Raw genomic sequence first — 14,698 nt, forward strand, 5'->3', positions numbered from 1 at the left:
TATACTATCATATCATCTACAAATAGTGATATTTTTACTTCTTCTTTTCCAATTTGTATCCCCTTGATCTCTTTTTCTTGTCGAATTGCTTTGGCTAGGATTTCAAGTACTATATTGAATAGGTAGGGAAAAAGTGGGCAGCCTTTTCTAGTCCTTGATTTTAGTGGGGTTGCTTCGAGTTTCTCTCCATTTAGTTTGCTGTTGGCTACTGGTTTGCTGTATATTGCTATTATTATGCTTAGATTTGGGCATTGAATTCCTGATCTTTCCAAGACTTTTATCATGAATGGGTGTTAGATTTTGTCAAATGCTTTCTCCGCGTCTAAGGCGGTCATGTGGTTTTTGTCTTTGATTTTGTTTCTATAATGGATTACGTTGATGGATTTCTTTATATTAAACCATCCCTGCATCCCTGGGATGAAGCCTATTTGGTCATGATGGATGATCCTTTTGATGTGTTCTGGGATTCCATTTGCAAGGATTTTATTGAGTATTTTTGCATTGATATTCATAAAGGAAATTGGTCTGATGTTCTCTTTGTTTGTTGGATCTCTGTATGGTTCAGATATCAGAAGTAATTGTGGCTTCATAGAATGAATTGGGTAGAGTACCTTCTGCTTCTATTTTGTGGAATAATTTGTGAAGAACTGGAATTAGATCTTCTTTGAAGGTCTGATAGAACTCTGCACTAAACCCATCTGGTCCTCGGCTTTTTTTTAGTTGGGAGACTATTGATGACTGCTTCTATTTCTTTAGGGGAAATGGGACTATTTAGATCGATAATCTGATGCTGATTTAACTTTGGTACCTGATATCTGTCTAGGAAGTTGTCTATTTCATCCAGGTTTTCCAGCTTGTTGAGTTATAACCTTTTGTAGTAGAATCTGATGATGTTTTGGATTTCCTCAGGTTCTGTTTGTTATGTCTCCTTTTTTATTTCTAATTTTGTTAATTAGAATACTGTCCCTGTGCCCTCTAGTTAGTCTGGCTAAGGGTTTATCTATCTTGTTGATTTTCTCAAAGAACCATGTTTGGTTGATTCTTCGAATAGTTCTTTTGGTTTCCACTTGGTTGATTTCAGCCCTACGTTTTATTATTTCCTGACGTCTACTCCTCTTGGGTGAATTTGCTTCCTTTAGTTCTAGAGCTTCTAGGTGTGCTGTCAGGCTGTTAGTGTATGCTATCTCTAGTTTCTTTTTGGAGGCAATCAAAGTTATAAGTTTTGCTCTTAGGACTGCCTTCATTGTGTCCCTTAACTTTGGGTATGTTGTGGCTTCATTTTCATTAAACTCTAAACGGTCTTTGATTTCATTCTATATTTCTTCCTTCACGAAGGTATCATTGAGTAGAGTTTTGTTCAGTTTCTACGTGAATGTTGGCTTTCTATTGCTTATGCTATTACTGAAGATTAGCCTTATTCCATGTTGATCTGATAGGATGCATGGGATAATTTCACTATTTTTGTATCTGTTGAGGCCTGTTTGTTGACCGATTATATGGTCAATTTTGGAGGAGGTACCATGTGGTGCTGAGAAGAAGGTATATCCTTTTGTTTTAGGATAAAATGTTTTGTAGATATCTATTAAATCCATTTGTTTCAAAACTTCTGTTAGTGTCCATGTGTCTCTGTTTAGTTTCTGTTTCCAGGATCTGTCCATTGGTGAGAGTGGGGTGTTGAAGTCTCCCACTATTATTGTGTGAGGTACAATGTGTGCTTTGAGCTTTACCAAAGTTTAACAAATGTGGTTGCCCTTGCATTTGGAGCATAGATATTCAGAATTGAGAGTTCCTATTGGAAGATTTTAACTTTGATGAGTATGAAGTGCCCCTCCTTGTCTCTTTTGATATCTTTGGTTTGGAAGTCGATATTATTAGATATTAGGATGGCTACTCCAGCTTTTTTCTTCGGACCATTTGCTTGGAAAATTGTTTTCCAGCCTTTCAATCTGAGGTAGTGTCTGTCTCTTTCCCTGAGGTGGATTTCTGTAAGCAGCAAAATGTTGGGTCCTGTTTGTGTAGCCAGTCTATTAGTCTATGTCTTTTTATTGGGGTAATTGAGTCCATTGATATTAAGAGAAATTAAAGTAATTGTTGCTTCTTGTTATTTTTGTTGTTAAAGTTGGGATTCTGTTCTTGTGGCTGTCTTCTTTTAGGTTTGTTGAAGGATTACTTTCTTGATTTTTCTAGGGTGCAATTTCTGTCCTTGTGTTGGTGTCTTCCCTTTATTATCCTTCAAAGGTCTGGATTTGTGGAAAGATCTTGTGTGAATTTGGTTGTATCATGGAATTCTTTGGTTTCTCCATCTATGGTAATTGAGAGTTTTGCTGGGTATAGTAGCCTGGCCTGGCATTTGTGTTCCCTTAGGGTCTGTATGACATCTGACTTGGATCTTCTGGCTTTCCATAGTCTCTGGTGAGAAATCTGGTGTAATTCTAATAGGTCTGCCTTATATGTTATTTGACCTTTTCCCCTTACTGCTTTTAATATTCTATCTTTATATAGTGCATTTGTTATTCTAATTATTTTGTGTCAGGAAGAATTTCTTTTTTGGTCCAGTTTATTTGGAATTCTGTAGGCTTCTTGTATGTTCATGGGCATCTCTTTCTTTAGGTTTGGGAAGTTTTCTTCTATAATTTTGTTGAAGATATTTGCTCTCCCTTTGACTTGGGAATCTTCTCTCTCTTCTATACCTCTTTTCCTATTTTTCTATACCTGGCTGGGGTGGTCTGTGGCACATGAGAACATTTTCAAATGGCAGGAAATACTCTTCACTATTTCCTGCAATACCATAGGCTCTATGTGTACTTGTGTTTTCTCTCTTTGTTGTATTACTTAACACATCTCCAGTAACACATTAAAGAACGTTTGCCTAAGGATTTAGGAAATGTCAGTGTCTTGGAGCTTCTATTGCTGTGATAAAACACCATGACCAAAACCAAATTGGGGAGGAAAGGGTTTATTTATGCTTCCACATTACTGTTCATACTGGAAGGAATTTCAGACTGTCAAGGGACTCCAGTGGAGCCAGCTTGTGAGGCAGTAATGCCAAAAAGCTGCTCATGAGAAATGAATTTCTAGGACTCTTCTCCTGGAAGTCTGACAAAAGTCAGTTCTCCAGTTTGGGTCAGTTTGACAGGCGTAAAGCCTGGAAGCTGTTCTTGAGGTTTGTTCAGAGGTTTGGCGTTTTCTCCTAACCCATAATAATCAAATTTCCAATGCATTAGTGTAATGTATAGATTCACGTGCACTCTATTAAGCATTACCTTATAGTAAATGCCTTTTAAGATTGTATTCTAACATAGCTAAAGCCTTTTCCCAGTGTTCTTAGATTCCAGATAGCAGCAAGGAGTTTAACCTATTCAGTAACTAATTTAGCTCTACCATAAAACAATAAAACACTAGCCATTAATTCAGAGTCTGCAGAAAGAGTCTGGAATTCTCACTGAGATAGAAATTCTTATTACAGACTACATTCCATGCCAAGAGCAAATTAATATACTATACTGATAAATGGGAATTCTCCATAAGACATAGATAAGAATTAACAAGGCCTAAGAATTCCAAGGTTCATGACACTACATTATTCCTGAAGCCAGGCAAGAGTTTATACCCCCCTAGCCCAATTAACGTTGGGGTGTAAAGCTCTTGCCTGGCACAGGGCTGATTCAAAGTAAGTACTAATCTCTAAGGTAAACATAATTCTTTTTGTAGTCACTCCTCTTGCACCTGAAAAACTTCAATGTACCATATCTGTTATGTTTTACAATTTATGATATTCGCTGTAATATAATTAGTCTAAGCTCGACCAGAAAATTACATTCAGATTCAACACCTCTCTTGTGTGTGTGTATCTGTATGTCACACATCCGACTCTTTGCCCATCTACTCTAGAGACTCTTTTCTACACAGGCACAGGGGCCCAGAGGGTCTGCCACACCAGACAGTAACTCAAACAGGGCAGGAAGCAGGAGCCCATGCATAGGTCAGGAGGAGTGCTGCTTACTGGACTTTCTTACACAACCCAGGACCACCAGCCCAGGGATGGCCAATGGGCTGGGTATTCTCCCCATCAATCACTAAGGAAATTTTCCTCAGGCTTGCTTACCACTGGATCTTAAAGAGACATTTTCTTCATTGAGGCTTCTTCCTCTCAGATGACTCCAGCTTATGCCAAGTTGAGAGAAAACTACCCAGGACCATCCCGTGTGCTAATCAGAAAAGCAGCACCAAAACCACTTATAACACAACTCATAATGGGGACTTGATATAGCTCAGTAGCCATTTCAGGTGGTTCACAGAGCCCAGTTAACTCCAGCTCAAGGGAAGCCAATAAACTTTTCTTCTGTCTGCTGTGGACACATACACACACATAAACTGAAATGTCTAAAAAAGAAGAAACTGCTCACTTTTTGGACTGTTCTTGTACATGTCTTTCTCTTCTGAGAAATTTGGGGAGCCCACCTTGAACATCACATGCTGCCAGGGAAACTGGGAGCCCTTCTAAAGGTTCTTAGTCTCATTAATACAATAATTTACGAAATGACTCAGAAGGAAACTCAAGAACAATTTTATTAGTTTAGAAAGACATTCCCAGGATATCCAAGGTATAAATCTCTCAGTTACCCAGAGAGGGTGAGGGAACAAAGAGGGTTGAGTCAAGCAGGTAGGCCCTGGCAGAGCTGCACGGCATGGGTGTGGGGCCAAAGTCTCTTAACACCATGGACGGGCTTTCTAGGAAGGAAAAGCACACTATCTCAGTAAAGGGTACTTTGACAGATGTTGGAGGGGCTCAAATACTAATGTGAGGCCCCCCTCAGTGGGTGTCTAGAGGAAGAGAATATAATTAACTAGCACGTGATATTTATGTTAGAATAGTGGGACTGTGTCTGTAGGTTCCCATGCAATTGCTTGAAGACTTGAATGAACTAAGGTTTGGAACACTGTATCTACCCAGCATTTTCCTTATCAATAATAATAATAATAATAGCTTTCTAAAACACATTTCACATAGACTTAAGCCTAATGTCTGGCAAGTAAGATTTATATATTTATTTATATATATATATACACATATATGTATATACATACACAATTTATGTTTATAGAATCAAAGGTAAAATTTATATATTTACAATTGTTAAGTTGCATCTATTTTAACCTTTGATTATACTTTTTGCTGGCTTAAGTGCATGCAGCTGGCCAAAATTTCTTTTTTCCTTTTTAATTTTTTTCTTTTTATTGTCAAGGCCAGTTGAGTTTTTGTCCTCAGGGGTCGTTGGGGCTTGGAAGCACCCTTTGACTCTTTTCTCTTTAGTATCTTTTCTCCCGTTTTCGAAACATCCAATGATCTTAACATAGGATGGTTTCTATATCCTTTTAATATTTATGAGTTCCCTCTACTTATAAGTTCCTTTATTTTCCGCCTTACTATCATAGTAACTAACATCGTATTAAATAGTTGAATCTGAGCTATATGAATAGCATAATATAATAAATTAAGATTACTGTATGCATATTGCTAACAATGAGGCCTTGTAAACTCCCAGGCAAATCTCATAGGAAACACAAAGGATTTTTTATATTCCATATGGTCCAGAGAATGATGTAATATACCTATGCCTTTGGTTTTATATGAGTATAGGTACCATATAGAGAAAGGTAACAGACAGCAAACCACCAAAAATATTTAGGTCATGATTTATAACAATAGCAAAATTGCCCTTATGAAGGAGCAAGGAAAAGAATTTAATGGTTGGGGCTCGCCACATGATGAACTGAATTAAAGGGTTACAGGAGCATTTAAAATGTTTAGAACCTTCTAGACCCTGAAGTAGCCCAAATTAGCCTCTGTCAAAGATAATGCTACAGAAAGGCATTAGGACCACAACCTGAAATCCTCAAGTATGAAAAGGCCAGAGCCCCTCCTAGAGATAAATTCGTGCTCTTGGGGGCCTTTGTCTACTACTTAGTCCCCTGGAAGTCATTTGTAAGCTCTCTGATGGAATTACTATGCTTTGGGAGTTTGGAGTTCCTCATAGCTTCTTCAGTCATAGTAAATCAGTCATTTCCAATGGAAATTCAGTGGTCATGGATGAGCTTGCTAAAAGACTCTACACAGGAAATAATTGTTATGAGACCGTGCTTGGAGGAATGAGTCAGCTTTATGCACTGCTCCTGAGGCCAGAGATAGTTCCTATCATCCATTAGGGGTTGGTAGGTACTTAAGCTTGCACAGATATATACATATGATTAGAAAATGATAAAAACAATAACAAGTACAAAATAAGTAACTGTTTTTTAAAAAATATTTATTTTATGTATATGAGTATGCTGTAGCTGTCTTCAGACACACTATTACTATTACAGATGGTTTTGAGCCACCATATGGTTGTTGGGGTTTGAACTCAGGACCTCTGGAAGAGCTCTTAACCAATAAGCCATTTCTCCAACCCCAATAAGTAGCTTTTTAAAATCTTTTAAAAAGCAAACTGTGAAGTTCTGCCCCTCCACTTATTCTTCATGTACCTCAGGACAACTATACACTTGGTTCGGGTCCTGTTTACTAGGTTATATACCAAGACTACACTAATGAATGGCTCCAGGGTACCCACAGAAACAATGTAATGTTTAGCAGAGTCTGCAACCACTTGAGCACCCATAGACTCAGTTTTAGGGGCTTCTAGGACTTTGTGTGGCAGAAATTATCTATATACTGGAACTTGTGCCATAATAGTATTGGCCCATCAAGGATCTTGCTCTGCTCCTACCATTCCAACCTGAGGAAACAACAACAAAACATCTGCAAGAGACCCAGTCTTCAGCCTTTTTTTTTACTCTGACTTAAGAGTGAGCAGATATAAGAACTAAATTTTCGGTTTCCCTTTGCTTTCAATAGTATTTATATTAGGAATGGCTAGAATCTCATCCCAGCAACAAAAATCTGTTAAAGAAAAAGAAGTCAGATCGAAGGCACCCACTCTCATCTATCGTGTATCTCATCTTTTTGAAGAAGTCAGAATCCAGATAGCCAAGGCCTGATTTCTGCCCATCCTTATCCGGGTGCCTTCTATCAAGTGCTTCTCTATTTAACAAACTTTCTGGTGATCCTGGTGGCAAACCTAGGGGATCCAGACCTAGGAAAGAAAAGAAAATGCAGAAACATCAAGATTTGAGAAGCGCAAATCGTGGTTCTCATTCACATTGACTTCCAGCATTCTCCACATTCTGACCTGGGCCTTTTGTGCCTAGGGATCAAGCTGACTTAACTTTTTAAATAAACTTAATTACATTGTATTTTACTTCTAACAAGCGCTACTTTCTGGACATTTCTTGGCACTTTTAAATAATAGCAAGGTTCTAGAATGTAGAAAATAAAACATTCATATGTTGACATAAAGACCACGTTCTCAACTTAAAGGCAATAAGGATTGTTTATTCTGGATCCATTTTGAGTCACCATGGCCCGGAAACACCGGTTTAGATTACCCCAAATTCCATGTTCCAACGTGCAAGCAGTTTCACAGGATTTTTATACTTTTATACATCAAACAAAATCATAAATCAAGGCAAGTTTAAAAGACATTGGTGGACACATGGGAGAGGTGGGTGCAACTTGATGGGGAAAGCTCCAAGATGCCACCTGGTGACATTCTTAGCTCTTGAGTAGGTGGAAGCTAGTGGTCTGCTAAGTTAATAGCTTTTAAGGGGATTTTAGTATTATCATGAGGCATTAGTTCACATACAGAGTGAGTGGGACAAAGAATGAATGGCTGTCCTAAAACTAGCCCAAAATAAAGGAATTTTCTTCTGAATCCACAAAATCCCAATCTCTCCACAGGACTATGATTTCATCAGCCTCTGAAGACACAGAAGCCTTCCAGGATTCGTTTGTTCATCTTCCTTTTGTTCATTGCCTTTGTTTTGTTTTTCAAGAGGGTTTCCCTGTGTAGCCCTGGCTATCCTGGAGACCAGGCCAGCCCTGAACTCAGAAATCCTCCTGCCTCTGCCTCTGCCTCCCAAGCACTGGGATTAAAGGCGTGCACCACCACTGCCCGGCTCTTCCAGGTTTTTACTCACAGTCACATACAGCTGCTTCTTAGGAATTTTTTGTTGTTGTTGTTCATACACAGAAGTCTCTTTTTATTAGATTTACTCATTTTTACCTTTGTGTTTTCCCTGTACGTATGTATGTATGTATGTATGTATAGCACTCCCATGCTTGGTGCTTACAATGGTTAGAAGAGGGCACTGGAAATTGAATGAGGGTTCTCTGTGAGAGCAGCCAGTGCTCTTAACTCCTATATCTCTTCAGGACCCAATAAAAGTTTTCTTGTAGTTTATTTATGACAAATTATTAAGGTTTTTATTCATATTTATTCATCTATAGATAAAAGTACTTAAATAAATGTATTTTGTGTATAATACATATAAAATTAATAGAGGAATCACATATCAAAATGTATAGGGAGGAATCTCAAGATTATTTCACTACTCAGAAGTTATGATTTTGTTAGTGTTTTTGAGAGAGGATCTCTACATAGTTTTTGTTGTTTAATGCTTAACTTTGCATATCTATAATAACAGACTGAGAGAGAATTGCCAGTTATAGGCCAGCCTAGGTAGACTTTATAAGTGTGACTATTCTAAGTAGAAAAAGCAAACCACATCTTCAAAATCCATTGGGAAAAAGAAAACCTCAACAAAAGATGTTTAATGCCTCCATGAGATCCAGCTGTAAGGCATTTTCTCAGTTAGTGATCAAGGGGAGTAGGGCCCATTGTGGGTGGTGCCATCTCTGGGCTGGTAGTCTTGGGTTCTATAAGAAAGCAAGCTGAGCAAGCCAGGGGAAGCAAGCCAGTAAGGAACATCCCTCCATGGCCTCAGCATCAGCTCCTGCTTCCTGCCTTGTGTGAGATTCAGTCCTGACTTCCTTTGGTGATGAAGAGCAACATGAAAGTGTAAGCTGAATAAACCCTTTCCTCCCCAACTTGCTTCTTGATCATGATGTTTGTACAAGAATAGAAACCCTGACTAAGATAGGAATGACAGTAGATAATTAAACAGTTGTATTTCTATTAAAAAAAAAAAGATGTTTAAACCTGGCTTCTCAAATATAGTCTCACCCAGCAGTGCACACTGAGAGCTTTCGGTACGTAGCCACAGCATTCTTATACACTCAAGATTTTCAGGAACACCCCTTTAGTTATTAAATTATAAAAGAGATATGCATGTTGCCCATAAAAACATTCTAACAGTCTTCAACATTAACAGACATAGCTTTACACAAAGTCTGTCATCACCTTAAACTGTGGCATATATTCATATTAGTATATATTTTGAATATATGGACTTCTGTATTTTACTTGAGAAGACATTTAAGAGATGACAAAGTAAATTGTATGGAGCTTGCTACTGTGTCTTATATGAAATTCAATTTTGTGTCAAATACTCATCTTCAAAATGTTCATATGGAATCTATCCCCCCCCCAAAGTTTGCTCTCCTGGATGGAAGCATAAGTCTTTGCCCTGTGTTTTGGGTCCCCCATTCCTTCACACAGTTGGGTACACGTCAGGCCCTTTCCAAACACCTGTGCCAACTGGCATTGGCTTGTCCTGGCTGGTCTTACCCTGCTGCAGTTCTGGATCCAGCAGGTATAGTACTGTGGGAGCAGTGATGGTACAATAAAGTTCTGCTTCCAGCATGGACAAGAGCAAGAAACGCACACAAACATGCACACATCCTTCGTATACTGCCATGCCTCTCTACCCCACAAGACTGCCCTTTATAAAACTTTGTTCTTTGACACAAAGTCTTCTCTCTAGTCTAGGCTGACCTGGTGCTCACAGTAGTCCTTTCCTACCTTCTGAACACTGAGATTACAAGCAGGAGCCATCTTGACTGCAGAGTTTGCAATTGTCTTTTGAGTTATTTCCCATTTTCAAACGCAAGCTGGGAACAGCAGTTTTAAAATCCCTGATCACTTGTGGCCCACTTCAGGCCACTCAGCCTTCAAGTTCCATGAGGATTTATACCAGCTTCCTGGCATCTCTTGGTGCATGGGAAGACAATGAGCTTCAGTTCAAGGTCCAGCCCTCCTCCTAGCAAGGGCCTTTGGGAAAGAAACTGCTGGTGTCCTGTGGAAACTAATTCCTCTTGGGGGCATTAGAGCTCTAGACAAGTTCTGCACTGCCTTCTTACAACCTATTCCCCTGCCCATTTGGTTTGAAAAAAAAAAAGGACAAGAAAAATGCCTGCCTTCCCTCCTCTGCAGACTCAGGCAACTAGTTTTACTAGGAGGCCATTTTACTTTTATATTCGCAATTCAAAGCAAAGACCTCAAATCACTATCCATCATCATCAGGATGCCTCTCTTTTGCCTGGATAAATTCCCTCTGAAGTGTGTGTGTTCAGACTTGATGTACTCAGTGATATTTGCCCAGTAGGTGAAGGAAAAAGTAGAAAGAAAGCCCGTGAATCACAAATCCAAGTGCTTTTTACTCGTTTCCTTACGTATGAATTTACACATTGTGTCCTCTGGTTGACAACCACCCTTTGTGATACTGGGATTGCATGTAAGCCTGGGTACCTCTGCTCCATCTCCAGCGCCCTCTTTGAAGGAGATAAACACCACCTATAGATTGTCCTTGGACCTTGGCAGGCACACTGCCGGGATACACAAGCACCTACAAGTATTCAATAGCCTCACTACTGCTGGTCCATGTCACCCTCTAGTTCTGCACCACTGTCGAGGTAGGGTTCAGTTCTTTCTTCAGGTTGTAGAACAAAAGTAATACCCAATCCTTTTCCAGAAGCCTAAAGGCCCTGATGGGAAGGAAACTGGAGGTACCAAGTCTGTTGAAACTATGTCCTCATGGGGACAACAGTGCAGTAGTGGAGCCATTGTGTACCCCTCCTCTCCCACCCATCTCATCTGAAAGAAATCATTTTCCATGACTAAAAATGCCAGCAACTAAGAGCCATTTAAACTCAGAGCCAGCTCTTAAGGCAGCCATTTTGTTTCTGTATTATGATCTCAAGATGCACTGTTCACACAAAAAATACAACCCTTGCCTCCAAAGGGATTAGAGATACTGAAGCCAAACATGAGTGACATTCACTTAGGAATGTATATCTACGTTACCCCAACTTCTATGCTCCAATAAGGTAGTACTGTAATGAACTGTTTATGGTAACAGAAGTAAAAGTCACAATCCACGTCAAAGGTCTGTACTGTAAAACCAAGTCTGGAGGATCAGGACATCTTATCTAAGCACTTCTGAGACTAACTTGGGCTTCACCTCAAATTCAACACTGTCTGGGCACCAAAAAGACTATATGGTGAAAAAAAGGAAGGAAAAATCTAGACTAAAATATCATTAACATGAGTCTAATCTTAACAAATTATTATAACTTCTCCAGTGTTTTTTTATCATCTAGGCCCAACGGGGTATCTTACTGCTACTCCTTTGATCAAGAGGCAAAAATAAGGGGCACAGGATAGCCAAGAGTTCAAGCCTGGAATGTTACATTGGGACCTGTTGGCTGAAGAGGAAAAAAGGGAAGCATCTGTATTACAGAAAAAATGTACACTGTATATTCCGATACTACATGTACTTTTCAAGTGGAAAAGTGGGTGTTTTGTGGCCCTGATGTTTCTTCTAATGTTACCCACAGAGGACAAAAGGCTGTGTCTGATCCCCTGGTGCTAAAGTTACCAAGCAGCTCTGAGCCTAATGACTTGGGTGCCCACACCAAACTCAGATGCTTCTGGAAGAGCAGAAAATGCTCTTAATGAATCCTCTCTGGAGCCCTTCTTCTCATGTTCTTGTCCTAAATTCATACCATCAAGCTTTCTATTGCAAGTTGTGCTGCAGCAGCTTCCCCGTGATTCCCACAGTAGAGATGGTCAGGCAAGAGAAATAAGGGTTGCTGAACAGAAGGGACATAGCAAATCCACACCTCATTTACGACATAGACGCCATGAGCGTCTATGTTCCCAGAATGAATAAAATACAAAACCATCAGAGGCCAATGTGTAGGGTGGCCAGGTTGTTCGAGACCTCAGGGCTACCGTGATCCTACCATGAGTGCTGGGATTACAGGGATGGATCACGAAAACCACAAAGTTCAGCTTCTTCAATTATCTTTCCAATCTTCACATCAAGGATGAACAAATAAAAACTTTATTGTAAATATCATTACCCAAAGCAAGCACCATTAACAGCTTAGTATATGTGTGCATTTAATTGGAATTGAAATAAAGCAGAGATTGTTCATGAGAGAGAACACTTTTAAAGTACATATAGGCTAGTCAATGTAGAACTGTATTTCTGCCTTTGGGTGTACATAGAGAGGAGAGGAGAAAAGAGGGACACTAGGAACATGGAGTGGGGTTTAGTGACAGAGAGGAGGGAGGGGGCAACACTAAAAGGAAGGAGAGAAGTCCATTAATGCTTTTCTACAATTCCATCCTGATCACAGTATACATCTGGCTTACTGCCATGACTGTTTTTTGGTTGTTTGTTTGTTTGTTTTGTTTTATAATATCACCACTGAGAATTTTCCTGCAGCGTAATTATGTATGAGAAACAGTGCCCATTTCAGTCTTGGGAAGCAAATCCAGGCTTTAGAATACTATAGGCAAGGGTTGTTAGCCCTCAGCAATACCAATTACCCTGCATGAAAAAGTTTTCCTTTTGAACCTCCTAGAGTACCTTTCCTGTGTGAAAATTGTAACCAATGAATAAGACTAGACATTCAAGGACAAAATTAAGTAGCTAAAAAGGGTGAATATGAACACATGTAGAAAAGGAAATGGGCAATATCCTTCATACCAGAAAGAAAATGACCTAGGGTAGAATGAGGACTCAGAATAACTTCAGAAGGAAAACAAGAAAAAAAAAATCCTTAAACCGATTCAAAGATAAGCAAAGTTCACGGAACCAATCTTCCTTGGTATCTATATTCTCCTTGGTAATTTTTCACACATGAAGGGCGGGGAGAAACAATCACAAGATCTTTTGTGGAGCACAACTGCCATAATGAGGAAAATAGTTTCAGAAGTCACAATGCCACTGTCCTCCTTCCCATGATTCCTAGCAATGGCAGAAGATGGCAGCCAATTACAGACAGCAGAAGCAGCTGTGGGTGGCTATTGAGGCTTCCTTGACTTCTCCTCAGGACCCAACAGAAACTGGGACTGCAGTGTTTTCTCATCAGAACCTCGAAAGGGAGGCGCCTTGCTGCCCTAGGACACCAGCTTGTATCTTACAATGGCCAGCTGAGCGGGGTGGAACCTGCCCCTCTGCTTCCTGTCCCTGGACCTCATTCACCGGGGTCTGCGTTAATAGTCTGAAAGGTCCTGTGATGCCAGTTTGCCTACAGTAGGAGAGAAATACAAAAATGGGCAAGCTTCGCCATTCATGAACCCCCCTGATCTTCCCTGCTTCAAAATGGCTGAGGAGAAGCAGGATGGAGGAGGAGGTATGTGTGCCTGCGCTGGTTTACAAGAAACCTTTTCCACATGATGGCAGTATTGTCCCGCAGCACAGAAGGTGTCCTGACTGCAGCTCTCTGTCCCCGCCTTCACAGACTGAAAAAAATGTCAATACAGAGGCAGTGTCCACTAACTGAGCTGTTCTAGCTTTCCTTGTCTGTGTCAGAAGCATGCAATGCTGTACACCTAGAATTTAGCTTCTGTTTTGCATTTTATATCAATGCCATATCTAAGGAGGCTGAACTTGATTCTGTACTAAATAAATAATCAAATGGACAAAAAGAAATATAAAAACATAGGAAGCCAAACAGAAAGGAAAGGGAGCTTGGAGTTTCAGACCTTCCTCATTCCCCTACTCCTGGGAAGAAGTGTGTGCAGGCAATGGTCAAGACCTGCATGGCTCCCATCTGGATCCAGCAGCAACCAGCCTCCAGTGCTGGAGCCTGATATCTCACTGAACTCTGGTCCTGAGCAGCAAATTCCAGGGACTAGTTCTAGGGGAAAAAAGAACACACTGCCACCTCAGTGCCTCAACAGAAGCAAACCTCAGTGTCAGGTCATGCCCTGGTTACCCAGATCACACTTAGACTTCCCAGGATATCATGCTCTCTGTGAGATCCACACAAGAGCCCCAGACAAAAGGCCTTGTGTGTCCTGTGGCAGGCAACTATAGTGGCTCTGTAAAGAGCATGCAGATACCTGTCAACGCTGAATGCTATATACATGCCTACTTGGAGAAACACAGGGCTCTCCAATGGCTATGATTTACAAATGGATCTGTCACTGATTTTCAATGGGGTTTTCATTAGTTCACAGTGGAGCAGGGACACAAAAATTTCCTACATTACAGGCCGATTACCGTTTCCCATAGCTTAAATATATAAACATGTTATTGTCCTTATACTTTATATACTTTCAGTCTTATACTGTGCCTTGGCAACCAAGACAAGGACCCTTAATAGGAGCCTGGGCTATATAATGTGTGGCAGGACAGCTTGGCTATATTGGGAGTCTCTAGGACTTAGTAAGAAGACATATCTTCAAATGTGTAGCATAGTACTACCGGAGGATCCAGCAATACCTCTCCTGGGCATATATCCAGAAGATGTCCCAACACGTAAGAAGGACACATGCTCCATTATGTTCATAGCAGCCTAATTTATAATAGCCAGAAGCTGGAAAGAACTCAGATGCCCCTCAAC

At 40.2% G+C, this 14,698-nt stretch overlaps 1 protein-coding gene across 3 annotated transcripts in view; it reads right to left on the reverse strand.

Annotated features, from left to right (window-relative positions):
* Window positions 1-6,436: 6,436 nt before the first annotated feature.
* LOC115030086 overlaps window positions 6,437-14,698 on the reverse strand; it is a 67,423-nt gene continuing 59,161 nt past the window's right edge. For all 3 annotated transcript variants that reach the window (XR_003835699.1, XR_003835700.1, XR_003835696.1), the window contains one exon: window positions 6,437-7,133. The gene's annotated coding sequence lies outside the window, so the exon portion shown is untranslated. The remainder of the gene's footprint in view (window positions 7,134-14,698) is intronic.

The sequence above is a fragment of the Mus caroli genome, chromosome X (genome assembly GCF_900094665.2).
Source record: "Mus caroli chromosome X, CAROLI_EIJ_v1.1, whole genome shotgun sequence".
NCBI classification, from domain to species: domain Eukaryota; kingdom Metazoa; phylum Chordata; class Mammalia; order Rodentia; family Muridae; genus Mus; species Mus caroli.